Source organism: Rhea americana, unplaced genomic scaffold, assembly GCF_003343005.1.
Source record: "Rhea americana isolate MKP2758 unplaced genomic scaffold, rheAme1 scaffold_123, whole genome shotgun sequence".
Lineage (NCBI taxonomy): Eukaryota > Metazoa > Chordata > Aves > Rheiformes > Rheidae > Rhea > Rhea americana.
The window spans coordinates 2,065,253-2,077,306 of NW_028185295.1; positions in this window are offsets into that span (position 1 = coordinate 2,065,253).

Consider the following 12,054-nt stretch of genomic DNA (forward strand, 5'->3'; position numbering starts at 1 on the left):
TAAACTATCATTTTTAAACTGAGTACTCACAGATTACAAATGGCACAGTCCTGATGTGAATTGTTTTCCTCATTGTTAGCAAGAAGAACATAGCAGGTTAATGTACAAGTAAAGAAACTTGAATAAGAGCAACTATATAACTGCACTTAATTGCCTGTCTCTTTCCTGATTTATACAGATTTCTCTTATGCCAGAAGCTAAAATCTTTTCCAGAAAGGTATAACTTACAACTGTATTTAACTGCAGTTTGCATCTTTCTTTTATGCTAGTTACATATATAATAAACATTCACCAAGAGGCAAAAAAGCCACAAAATGAGAGAGTAGAAATACATCTATTTGCAGATTGCACAGAGTTCTTTTTCTCTTAATTTCTCAGTACAAGTTGCTTTTTGTACAACTGTAACAAACAATGTTACAAACCTAGKGCATGGCTTGTTGCAGAGCTGATTTGTTCTTTCAGAACCACCTTGTTATTATTGCAGTTAAGGTGTTCCTACCCTACTAACACAGAAGTAGTTAAAGACTTTCCATTAGCATTTTTGTAGGCATGCTCAGTGCAGGAAAAGTACATTCCTTTCAGAGCTTTATGCTTCCATCAGAAATTTTCATCTCTTGAAAATGGTTTTCCACAGCATATATCTCACATAGCTCTCTTCAACCAAATAGTTGCTCAGGGATGTACTCCTTGCAAGTAAGGCATATAAGGGTAATTATTCAGAGGGCTGGACGACTGCTCCTCTTGCAGCAAAATGCTTGCAAATTTGAGTCAAAAAAATAGCTTCACCTGGAGGAAGAAATACAGAAAAAAAAAAAACCTAAACATGAAATAACTTAAGAAGAGTCCCATGGGGCCTTAGGCTGTGATTTTAGGTGCCAGCCCCATCTAATCTCAGGGCTAGCTGCAGCTCAGTGAGCTGGGCCTGCTCCCTCCTTCACAAGCTCTGCTCTGGAATTTGCCTGACACTGCCCCAGGAGGTTCCCACAGGCAAGGTGGGAGCAGACAATGGCTCCTCCTTACTCTGGGAGCTAGGGTCCCTCGTGGCTCTGGTACCCAGATTCCCTTTCCCTGGGGCCATAAATACCCAGGGTGGGATAAGGAAAGCAGGGAGAGCMGTGGGGAGGAAAGACAACCATCTTCCTGAGCTAGCAGCTATTGAAGCAAAGCCACTAGGAGAGGAATCTGCACCCAAAGTACTGCTCCCAACATGTCCCTGCCCTTTGCAAGGCCCCCTGCTCAAATCCCACAGCAGAAATTGAGCCTAGCTGYCTCCAAGCAGCTTTCCCAGCTGAAAAAGCCAGCTGCTCAGTCAGGCTTTTAAAGACACTCTGTTCCAATCATCCCTATCAAGTGTCTTATTTGCACAGCCTTAATCATGAAATTATGCCATAGTAGCTGATGATAATCTAATTTTTTTATGAGAATAGTAGGCTGCCTATGCACAGACAACCCCTCATACCATGATGACAGCCAGACTCTGCCATTTGTAAGAAAGCATGCAGCAGCTCCACAACCAGCTTTTTGGCAGAAGCAGCCAACCTACCACAGCAACCTGCCAAACTCCTCATCCAGCCCAGAGCCACCACAGACTCATCACCTTCTCTAGGGCCACAGCCTGCTGGCGTCACACAGCATGGTGGCACCAAGGTGGGCACACAGTCTGCCTCCATAGTAATTTGGAAATAGCAGCCATAGCATCCTCTGCTAAGGACCTTCATAGTTTTCACCACTTATGGAACAGGAATAACAGTATAATCCTGACCTCTCCTAGGTGTGCAGAGATTATCAAAATGTCACAGCCTCTCCTCTGCTACTCTCTGACTGTGCAATCTGTTGCTTAAAGTGTGGCATGGCTCTGTAAAACAGAAAATAGGTGCTTATACCTCTATATTACAGGAATGCTTGTTTTGATGTTTAAATAATGTTTATGAGGTGCTTTGAGACAAGGTGTGCTAGATCTGTAAATCAGATTTTTTTAAAAAGACTTTTAAGTAGTACTAAAATCGCTGTTTACAAATGTTTTTCCTTGGGCTGTTTCAGTAGCATTTTCAATATGTATCTTGGATTTATTTTTCCTTTCACTATTTAACTCGCATGGACTGAAAAGGCTGAGGGCTTGATAATAAACTTGAATATTATCAGTATATTTCATCTGAAGTGGCAGATTTGGCACCTGTGAATTAGTGCAGTGCTTGGTGCTGTAGCCTAGCAGCAGAGGGCTGTGATCTTGTCAGATCTCATAAACTAAACAAGGTCAGTCTTTGGATGAAAAGCTTAGGACAACACCCACATGCTATGTAAAGTAATATTTCACCTTCTGAATCATCCCTTTTACCCCCAGTCATTTCTCTAGCAGGAGCTCAGCTGGGTGTTTGGGATACTTTGTTGAAAGTTGTTATAGTTATTATAGCTATTATCATTCAAAATACGTTTAGAGGAGACCTTTACCATCTGTGGTCATTAAAGAGCTCAGAATTCTTCTCCCACAAGAACAGAGGTATTTATATAGGTATTTTGCACAGGTAACAGGCTGTACTTTATCTCATGAAATTCTGCCAGCAATTCCATTTGGATTCAGTATTTTTGTCCTCTTGCCTGCCTGGAATGATGACAAACTGCTAACAGCTTTATTTCTCCCAGAGACTTGTGAATAATGGCTGTTAGGATAAAATGAAATGCTAGCCATCCACTGGGCTCCTGCAGCTTCTAGAGAAAGTGAGCAGATCTGCTGGTGCTCAATGTATCTCTGAATTTGACCTCAAAGGATTTTTAGTTTTGGACACAGCTGAGCACTACTCAGACAATACTCTGAACACCTTCTCCTCCCTGTGATTGCAATGAGAGCAGGAGGATGCACTTTTGGAAAAAATATTTGCAAATCTAAATGGGCATCTGATACATGAAGTGCTTGAGCAGGCAGCCTTCACGCTGTACGTGCGCTGGTCTTTTTCTGCGTTCAAAGATCTGGAAAGAAAAAAAAGCACAAACACAGGTATTTTGAGAGTGGGCTAAGTCCTTGGGCCCCTTGTTGTTATCACAGAAATGGGCTTGAGCTGCAAAATTTCAGCATGTGCAATTTCAGTATCTGGATCTCAAAATCCTCCATCCAATATCGATTTGCACCTGGAGTCTAGATTTTAAAGATCATCTTTATTTTTCTGCATTATTAGTTTAAATAGCCCTAGTTGTCTTTCTTGCCTGTCAAAAAATAATGCATAATATAGCCGCAAATATTACTTGATACTGCTTTAGTAAGACAAATAGTAGCCTTCTCTTGTTAAGTGTCTGTATAAGCCATAGGAGACATGATCTCTTCAGTTCATTCAATGATTTGATGAGAAGAATTGTATTTTTCCCTTACAGAGCCATTTATAATTTATTTCTAGTTTGTATGTAAGGTAAGGCACAGTTTTGTCTGGGGAGCCTGCTACTGCAGCTCGTGTAATTTAGTATTTCAGGAAGATTAAGATAAAAAATGGTTTGGAGAAACTCTATGACAGCTTCATTACTTAATTTTCTTTCTAACTATGAAAGTTAACCCAGGATTCTTGTTTCCTCCATAGATAGGTCAGCTTTTTTTGTTTCCAACATGGTGAGGGAACTCCCTCAGTAAATTGTATGTATATAGCCATTTGACCTATTTAAGTGTAATAGTTTGTCAGTCTGGATATAAAATGTGAAGTTTTCTGGAAAAAAATTGGTAATCAAACATATGCTTGCAATAGTGACAGCTTATTTATCTTACTTTCCCTAAAGARCTTCAGTCTTATCAGTGGAAAGCCTGAAAAAGCTGTGTTTTCAAAAACTTGTGAGATCAGGAAAACAGAATTTCATTATATAAGAATGGTTTGTTGCAGCTTCTGTTATCTTGCTGTCTAACAGAGATGACACTTGTGGTTTTGGCTTCTCAACTCTGCTTTGCCATTATAAATTGCTCACCAAGTTTTTTTATTGCCTTTTGTGCTCATCTGACATGAAGGATATAATCAGATCAATGCCTGAAATCATGCTAAAGCAGCTTAAAAAGTCACGATGCCTGAACTGCAGATCCCCATTGCCCTGCTATGAACTTGATAATCAACTGCATGTACAGTTATGGCTAGAAGGAGCTGTGTGCTGGGACAGTCATTTCCTGCACATTGGATCACACCCAAGTGACATCCTTTCTGGCAAGAAAGGATGTTGGGATAGGTACAAAGAAATTTGGGGTCTTTTTTGTGTTACTCATTGATTTRCCTCAAACTCAGGCTCCTGTTTATTTAAACTATTCAAGACAAGAATTTCTGATTAGTGTCTATGTGTTATCAGTCTTTTATATCTCATTAGTCTCTGTGTATGTACTTAGCTCAATCTCGTTGATTCCCAGGAGACTAAAAGAATAGTAGTAATGTGACTTTTAAGGATCTGTTGGTCCAAAGCTGAGAAAAAGAAATTGACAGCTCATAGTCTTTCTCCAAGGCACTGGAATATGAAATAACCATGATGGCTCACCATCTGTTCTGCAATTGATGTGACAAGGTTGGAGGATCTCAGTCCAGTCCTTAGCAGGTGTGTATCCATAGCATCCRTATCTGTCATGGGTGTGCTCACTCATATGCACAGTCAGCTGTGTAGAMAAGGCAAGATTCAGCATCGGCACACAGGGCCTTTGCCTGCACCTGGATGCTCTCTCTTTGGAGCAGCAACCTCATTTTTAAACTGCTTAGAGAATCCTGTCTTGTTGACACAAGGCAGAGTATTGCAGTAATTTGGACTAAACAAAAGCTATAGAGCAAAATGTTCCAGCCCCCGCTGATATGCATTACACCCCTTTAATTATTCCCCTGACAAGGCACCACCAGGGAAAGCTTTGTAATAAATTATCCCCATCCTAACGACCTATTAACACCACAGCTGGGACTCTTTCTACTGGATGCACTCTCTTGCTCCAGTTACATGTTCCTGTGCTTTGTGAACTGTACCAACTTTCCAATTCCACTTAAAAAAATCAAACAATATTGCACCTGCAAGTCTTAGTTCATTCAGGGATCCACATTCAGAGTTTCACCAGTCTGTTAACTGTACAGCAAATTGTTGTGAATGCTCCTCAGTGTTTCTATGGCAACAGTAAAATGGCTGTTAATTTTAAAACACACAACAAGATATGCCTTCCAGATGAGTTATTTCATATGTGATTGGAYGTTTTCTTCTCTCACCTGCACTACATGGTTTTGATTGCATCTAATCTTGCTGGATCATTCCTGTGGCAAACCAGAGCAAGCTGGCTCAGATCTCCTGCCTAGACCTTATGCAGCCAAGGTCTTTACTGGAAACTGTATGCTGGGAAGTTTGCCTATAACCATGCAGATAAATTTCCCTGCCCTAATTTCACAGATGGCTGAGATTCACAGCTTTGGTCTTCCAGCCCACAAGAGCTGAGACCTGGACTGGAGCAGTGCTGGACAGAGGCTCTGGAGGGCCCCCTCCTGTTCTCACTGGCCTTGGCTCTCTGTTTGCCCCTTACGTACAGCCTGGAGGTGTGAGCAGTAAATTGGAAATGGTCCATCCATGCCTCATGAGGCAATAAGAAAGAGAGGAGAGCCAAAGCAGGGTGAAGGAAGACTGAGAGAAAATTGGTAAGGTATCCTGTATCTGAACAAAAGGGCAGCTCCCCTTTGACCAGAAAGATACTCGTGAACAGGGGCACGTGACTAGACAGAAAATGCCTGCGAACTACAGACTTGCCTAGCAACCTGAACAGCTTTTTTCCTTCAAACACTCCATGGGCATCACTAACAAAGATGTTTCAGGATCTGTAAAGCTACCCATGCCAAATATCAGTTTCTTCCCCCAGAACACCATATAGGGCTCTACTTATCTTAGGAGATGCAGCGAGATGGCAAGATGGGAAGCTCCTGAGTCGCAGATAACTGGAGGTTTGAGAAGTACTATTGATTTTCYTTGTTCTTATACTTCTGAGGCATCCTTTCTTGGCCACTGCCCAGGGATGAGTTGATGAGATACGTGGACATTTGCTCTGAGCAGATATGGCCTTTCTGATGTTCCTGTATAAAGTATGACAAACTGGCAGTGGCAAAAAGCAGCAGAATGTTTTAATTTATGACTGACAAAAATGTATCAGTTCAATCTCCGTTGTACTGATTGTTAAAATTCCTGATACATRTATCTGTTTCTGTAATGAAAACAACAGTACTAGTGAAAAGCAAAATGGGTGTTATTTAACAGTCACTTGATCAGCTACTGCTTCTAAAGCTGGATTAATTTTCCAGAGGAAAATCACCAGAAAATGTATAACTGTGGTATTCCTACTAAGCTCTCTATGAAGAGTTTGGAGAGCAGTTTGGAACTGGGACTCTTCTTGGATTATATAGGCTTTCTGAGGATGCAGAGAGTTTGTGTTCCTCTGAATATGACAGCAGCAAACCATAGACATGCTTGCTTACCATTGCAGTTACACAGACTGCTTGGTAGGAAAATAAGCTCTTTGGCCACTGTCTAATCTCTTTGTCAAGACTGGTATTCTTTTAATGAATGAGATGTTTTCAATATAATGCCCATTTCTTTACTCTCTATTCTAATGCATTATGTAGTATTGCTGTAATCAATTAAACAGATGTCCAGAGTGAAATRATCTCTGTGTGCTACTCACTGACTTCATCTGGGTGCTTTCAGTTTTAATTAATTAATATTCCTAGAGCACATCTTAATCACTGGGTGAAAAGCCTTATAGCACCCAGATGGGAAAGTGTTTGTTATGTTAACCTTTCTGACAGCAGTGTGAAATAAGAATACTGATTTGCAAAGACAACTAAGAGTTAATTGTCTCAAGGAGTGGGCCAAGCAGAGAGATCGTGCTGCTCAGCACAGAAAGCCAGTGGTGTGATTCTGACTAAACGGTGAATTTGGCCTACTCACTGGTGTTGACAGGATTTTGTTCTCATTAGTAAGGAAACAAAGGTTGGTTTTCATGGTCTATGGTTGCTGAAGCCCTTATTATACAATTTATTAAYCATTAATAGTCTGAGCTGTTTTCTGAAATAATCCTGTATAAGCAAAAGCTGCCAATTGCCAACTGTTAGTTTTAACTTTATGGAGTCTTTTCAAAAAGTTTTGTGGCTTTTGTGAGGAATTTGGAGGGGGGGCAGAAATGTCAAAAATTACATCCTCATTATTCTTTTGGAAGAAAATGACTACTTGCATGTACTTGACAGGAACAAATACCCAAGTCAGAAAAGACAAGAAGTCACCTRCTTGAAGGTGTGATATTTTACAGCACAGAGCAATACAAGTTTAATAGTAGGCTATCCGCCCTGAGGAAGAGTTAAATTATACTCTCCCTCCCATCTCATGATTCATTAATTTCAGTAGCAGGTAGGACAACATCATTATAAATTAAGYACTAGGAAGTAACACACAGGATAAGTGAACACACAGGCTCTCATGTTTTGAATTGTAACTGTGTGTCAACGGGAATGGCTGGATCGAACTGCATTTGCTGTGAGGATCTGTAGTGAAGGAAGTTTGATTTGGAAGTTACAGTGGTAAGTGTCAGGATCTTGAGTCAGTTTCYGTACTCGTAGAACAACCTTGCTAAGAGGCTCGGTTATGGCATGGAAATTCCTCTTTGCTCATGACAATATTCTGGAAAACACTTTCCTTACTTTCTCAGTGCTGCCCGAGCAATACAATAATCGTGTTTTGAGAGCATATCCTCTGTACTCTTTGGAAACAGAGTTTGCTGGGACGATCTTAAAAAGTAAGTCAGAAATCTGAGTTAATAGAAGGGATTCTTATTCAATTTATATGTTCTACATGYTTTTGTAAATATTATCTTTACTAATGAAACCGCAAGTGTGGAAGAATGAGCTGGGTTCTGTGCTGTCTTTGGCACCACCAGTAGAACTGTCAATGAAACTCTATGTGCAGATTTTCTCTTACTCAAGTGATGTGAGAGACAGAATACATTTCTCAATGAGGGGATGAGTTTGTGGGTCAGATTCTCTGCTGTAAGACAGACTCAGTGATTTCAAAGTGAGCATTATGGCACAGTTATGCTCAAAAACACACACTCCATTACTTCTTCTACTGAAAAAAATTCAGTTTAAGCCCTCCATTTTTCAAGTTTAAAAGATAATGGTCAGGGCCTGGGGCCAAATTCTTTGTTAATATAGTTTGACATGGCACAGTTTAKATAAAATTACAGGGCATGGATCTCCTTCTAGGAGATTTGCTGATTTTTCCCTATCTTATCATGTCCTATTAGGTCTCTCACAGTGTTAATTTTAGTTAGTATTTCAAGCAATTCTCCTGCTTTCTGAAGGAAGCTTCCCTGGCTTATGACAGTGTCCCTAATTATGAAAGTGAGGAAGAAATAATACTTCCATTTTGAAGGTATTCTAATTCAATATCAACCTGGTGGCTATGAAAAAGAGGCTCTTCAGAAGTTACAGTTATGCTGCTTCCATGCCATCACCACCTGTGTTTCATAATGTCTTTAACACAATGCCTCTCAAGGTACAAAGAAGCAAATGGCACAGTTGTGGTAAAAGAACACACCCATATTTTTCCAGTAGGAGGAATGAAGTAGAGTATTTTAACTCATGTTCCATCTTCCTCTCCTCTCATTTTCTCTTTGAAATTATGATGGAGACTAATGTGTTTTGTATATAAACAAGCTATTTTTGGTGAAGAAAAACATAAYCTATGTGTTGGGCAGTAAACATAATCATATTTTAGTCTTTTAGAAAAGGGATAACATGTGGGAAATGACTTAACACATGTAATGCAGGCTGTGTTCTAGAACACGTATTGGCATCACTAAGGTCACCACTACAGTGTATGGAGTTAGCACTGAGGATTATATACCCGGGTGCAACACACATCTCCTAGATAATCTGTTGCTTACTAAAATCTCCAAGGCCCCTGACCCTTCCCCAGGAAATATACAGGTAGAGACTCTTAGAAACCAATTGAGCAAGTGGTTAAAGCCCACAGGAAAGACCTGGGGTTTAAGCATCTGAGTGGTTGACACAGAAAAGCTCAGCATCTGCCTCTACTCTTGCAGGAGTTGTCTTCCTCTCAGCACTCTCAGAGATGAGAATATATGAAGCATCTGATCCCCATCTTAAGAAAACCCTCAAACAAAATAACATTCAAAACAAAAGGTAAGTGTTACCTGCCAGCAGCATCTGTGCTTCAGTGGCTGAGATGCCCAAAGGTATCTTTCAGTTCACCATTTGGAAGATACTGTTTTGGTGAAGCCAAAAGGGTGGACTTAGCTGCTTATGGTAATAGAGCAGTATGAACTCCTACAGATCTACCTCAGGGAGAAACACGTGTGGAGGTGAAATAATGTGATCCAAACAATATAACACCTGCTAGGAAAGCCAAATTAAGACTCATTTCATTGAGAACAAGCTGCCAGAATGAAGCAAAGAATCCAAAGGCTGAACAGCCCATGGAGTAAAACTCATCTTATTCGCAAACTCAGTTTTGGTCAGTGCTATGATACAGCCATAGGACAGTGTGAAAAGGAGGTCTCAGTCAGGACTTGCACAACTGTCCTATAGACAAAGCACAGATGAGCCAGGTATGGTTTCTTGCGTAAGAGGACAGCAAGTGAGCTTCATGGTTTGGGTATTAATTAATGATATCTGTCCATGTAGAAAGCCCCAGTGGGGATCATTAACAGGAAAAAAATGAGATGAATCCCATGGTGGCATACACATGTATCACCTTTTGCATTTCTTTCAGGCTGTCTCCTTCTCCCAGTGTGTTAAGGTTCATTTTCTTACTGACTCTTCCTCCCCTCATTTCCCCCTCTCCTCTGCACTAAATCTCTTCTGCTCTTCTTTGTCTGACAGTGGGGACAGTACATACCCAGCAGTGCCATACCCATTGGGCCTACTCATTTAGAGACGAAATGAAGAGAGGGAGAGAGACCATGCTTACACAATTTCCCCTACAATTCCCAATATTTCTGAATTCTTACAGTTGATGCAACCTCAATATCATCAGATCTATAGGGTTTTTATGGGATGTTTCCTCCCCTTGACCAGTGCTAATAAGAAAGTCCTGAAGTACAAAAAGTAGTACAATAGAAGGCTAGTCATTAGGGATTAACCACCAATAACAGATATCAACTACCCTATTGTGAGAAGCCACTAGGGCCAGAACAGGCAGAAGATCTTGGAACAGACAAGAAGGCATATGTAGACCTGAGTGTGAGGTTCATAAAAACATCCTTGGAAAGCYAAACCAAAAAGAGGCCAATAGAGGTCCCACCAAGTGGTACCATGCTCTACTGCAGGAAGTCCCTCCAAATTCAAACAATTATGATTTTATTTCAGGTAGTTCTTTAAAAGAAATYGCAGTATTCAGATCATATATCCTTTCTTTTTAGAAGGCAGGAGAGTTCACTCTGACACTATACTGGTAAAAGTCTTTGCTCATGCCTACAGAAAGAATAGCAAGGTTCAAATGATTACAAAAGTACTGACATGGAGAAATTTGGGGGAAATGATGAAAGTGGGCAAAAAAAACACTTTGTGATCTTCCAGTTGGAACCTGAAATTTTTGTTTTTTCTTGGTTAGACACAGACAGGCATCTAATAGGTCACCTGAGAAATTACAGCTTATTTAGGCTTCATTTGTCTACTAGCCACCGTAGCTGTGTCTTTGTCAACAAGACTGAAAAACCTCCCAACTCTCACATCACTTTTCTTTGCATATGTATCCATACACACTGATCAAATAAATCATCTGTTGACCTTCTCTTTGATACACACAATAAATGAAAGTTTGAGTTCTAACTCCTGGATCATTTGAATGCGACTTCAAGCATTTTTAGGATTATATCCATCTGTTTTGGAAGGATTAAGAACTAAATCCATTGTGCTTCAGTTGGAATATTACATGGTATCTGTAGGAATTGCAAGGCTTGTTATCACAAGTCTTCTCCTTTCATGTGTTAGCAGGCAATTTGGGATTAAAGTCCTGGGCAGACTACCCGAGGTCAGCCAAAACCTATAATGAGAGATTAAGAAACGAAAGGTGTGCAGAAGGCAAATGAGCAAAGCTGCAAGTGGAGACTGACAGAACTATTGCACAAATGTTTCTTCTGATGAAGAAAAATTATAGATAGCCAACGAACATGGCATGACTGAGCAGACCGTTCCTCAGAAGGGTAGAAGGCTAAGTTATAGAAGAAGCAGACATTGATAAAACAAATTTTCTATGCAGTGTTTATAAGGAATGGGGAACATGGAAAAAATGCCAAGAACAGCCATATATTTTCTAGGGAAAAAACAGAAATACTGTCAAAAGTTGAGATCATGCCAAAAATAGTTATAAAATTTTTTAGAATGTCACAAGGCTGACAAAACATCAGGGCCAGATGGGATCTGTCTCAGAAAATCAAGCAATTAACTAAAAAAAATACAGCAGCATATGAATCAAAAGAGTGAAGTCCATTATGCTGCCAGTTTCCCATAGGCATCTGAGTGAAACAAACCCTGTCTGGCATCAGGAAGAGGCTGGGATGAACATGCCACAGGAAGGTAAACCTCAGGAGGATTCAGGTTCTCATGGGAAAAACTTTGTACAGTTGCATACAGTTTAATTATGTCCATGAGATGGCCATTTTTAAACACAGTAATGTGCCTTTGAGGAACACCTCTAGCCACAGCGTTGTCATTGGTACTTGCGGAAGAGCGGTGTTGACACTATCTCCAGGACTAGAGCATTAAAAACCATCCTGAGGAGCCACAGAAGAAGAGGAATTGGTGGGCTGGAGAGGCATTAGTGCATATTGGGGTTTACGAGGGATCTAAGAACCAGGAAGAAACCCACAGCTTGACTTCCACAGTGAGGGGGTGGATATAGAACGGAGGCACTAATTAAGGACACAAGAATCACTCAGGATGTTATGACTTCATTAATGATAATGACTAGATGGAGAATCATACTTAACAAATCTGTTGGGCATGGATTTTCCAGTTTAATTATACATTAGAAATGTTTTTTTTAAATGCAGTAAAATCCAGTATAGAAGTC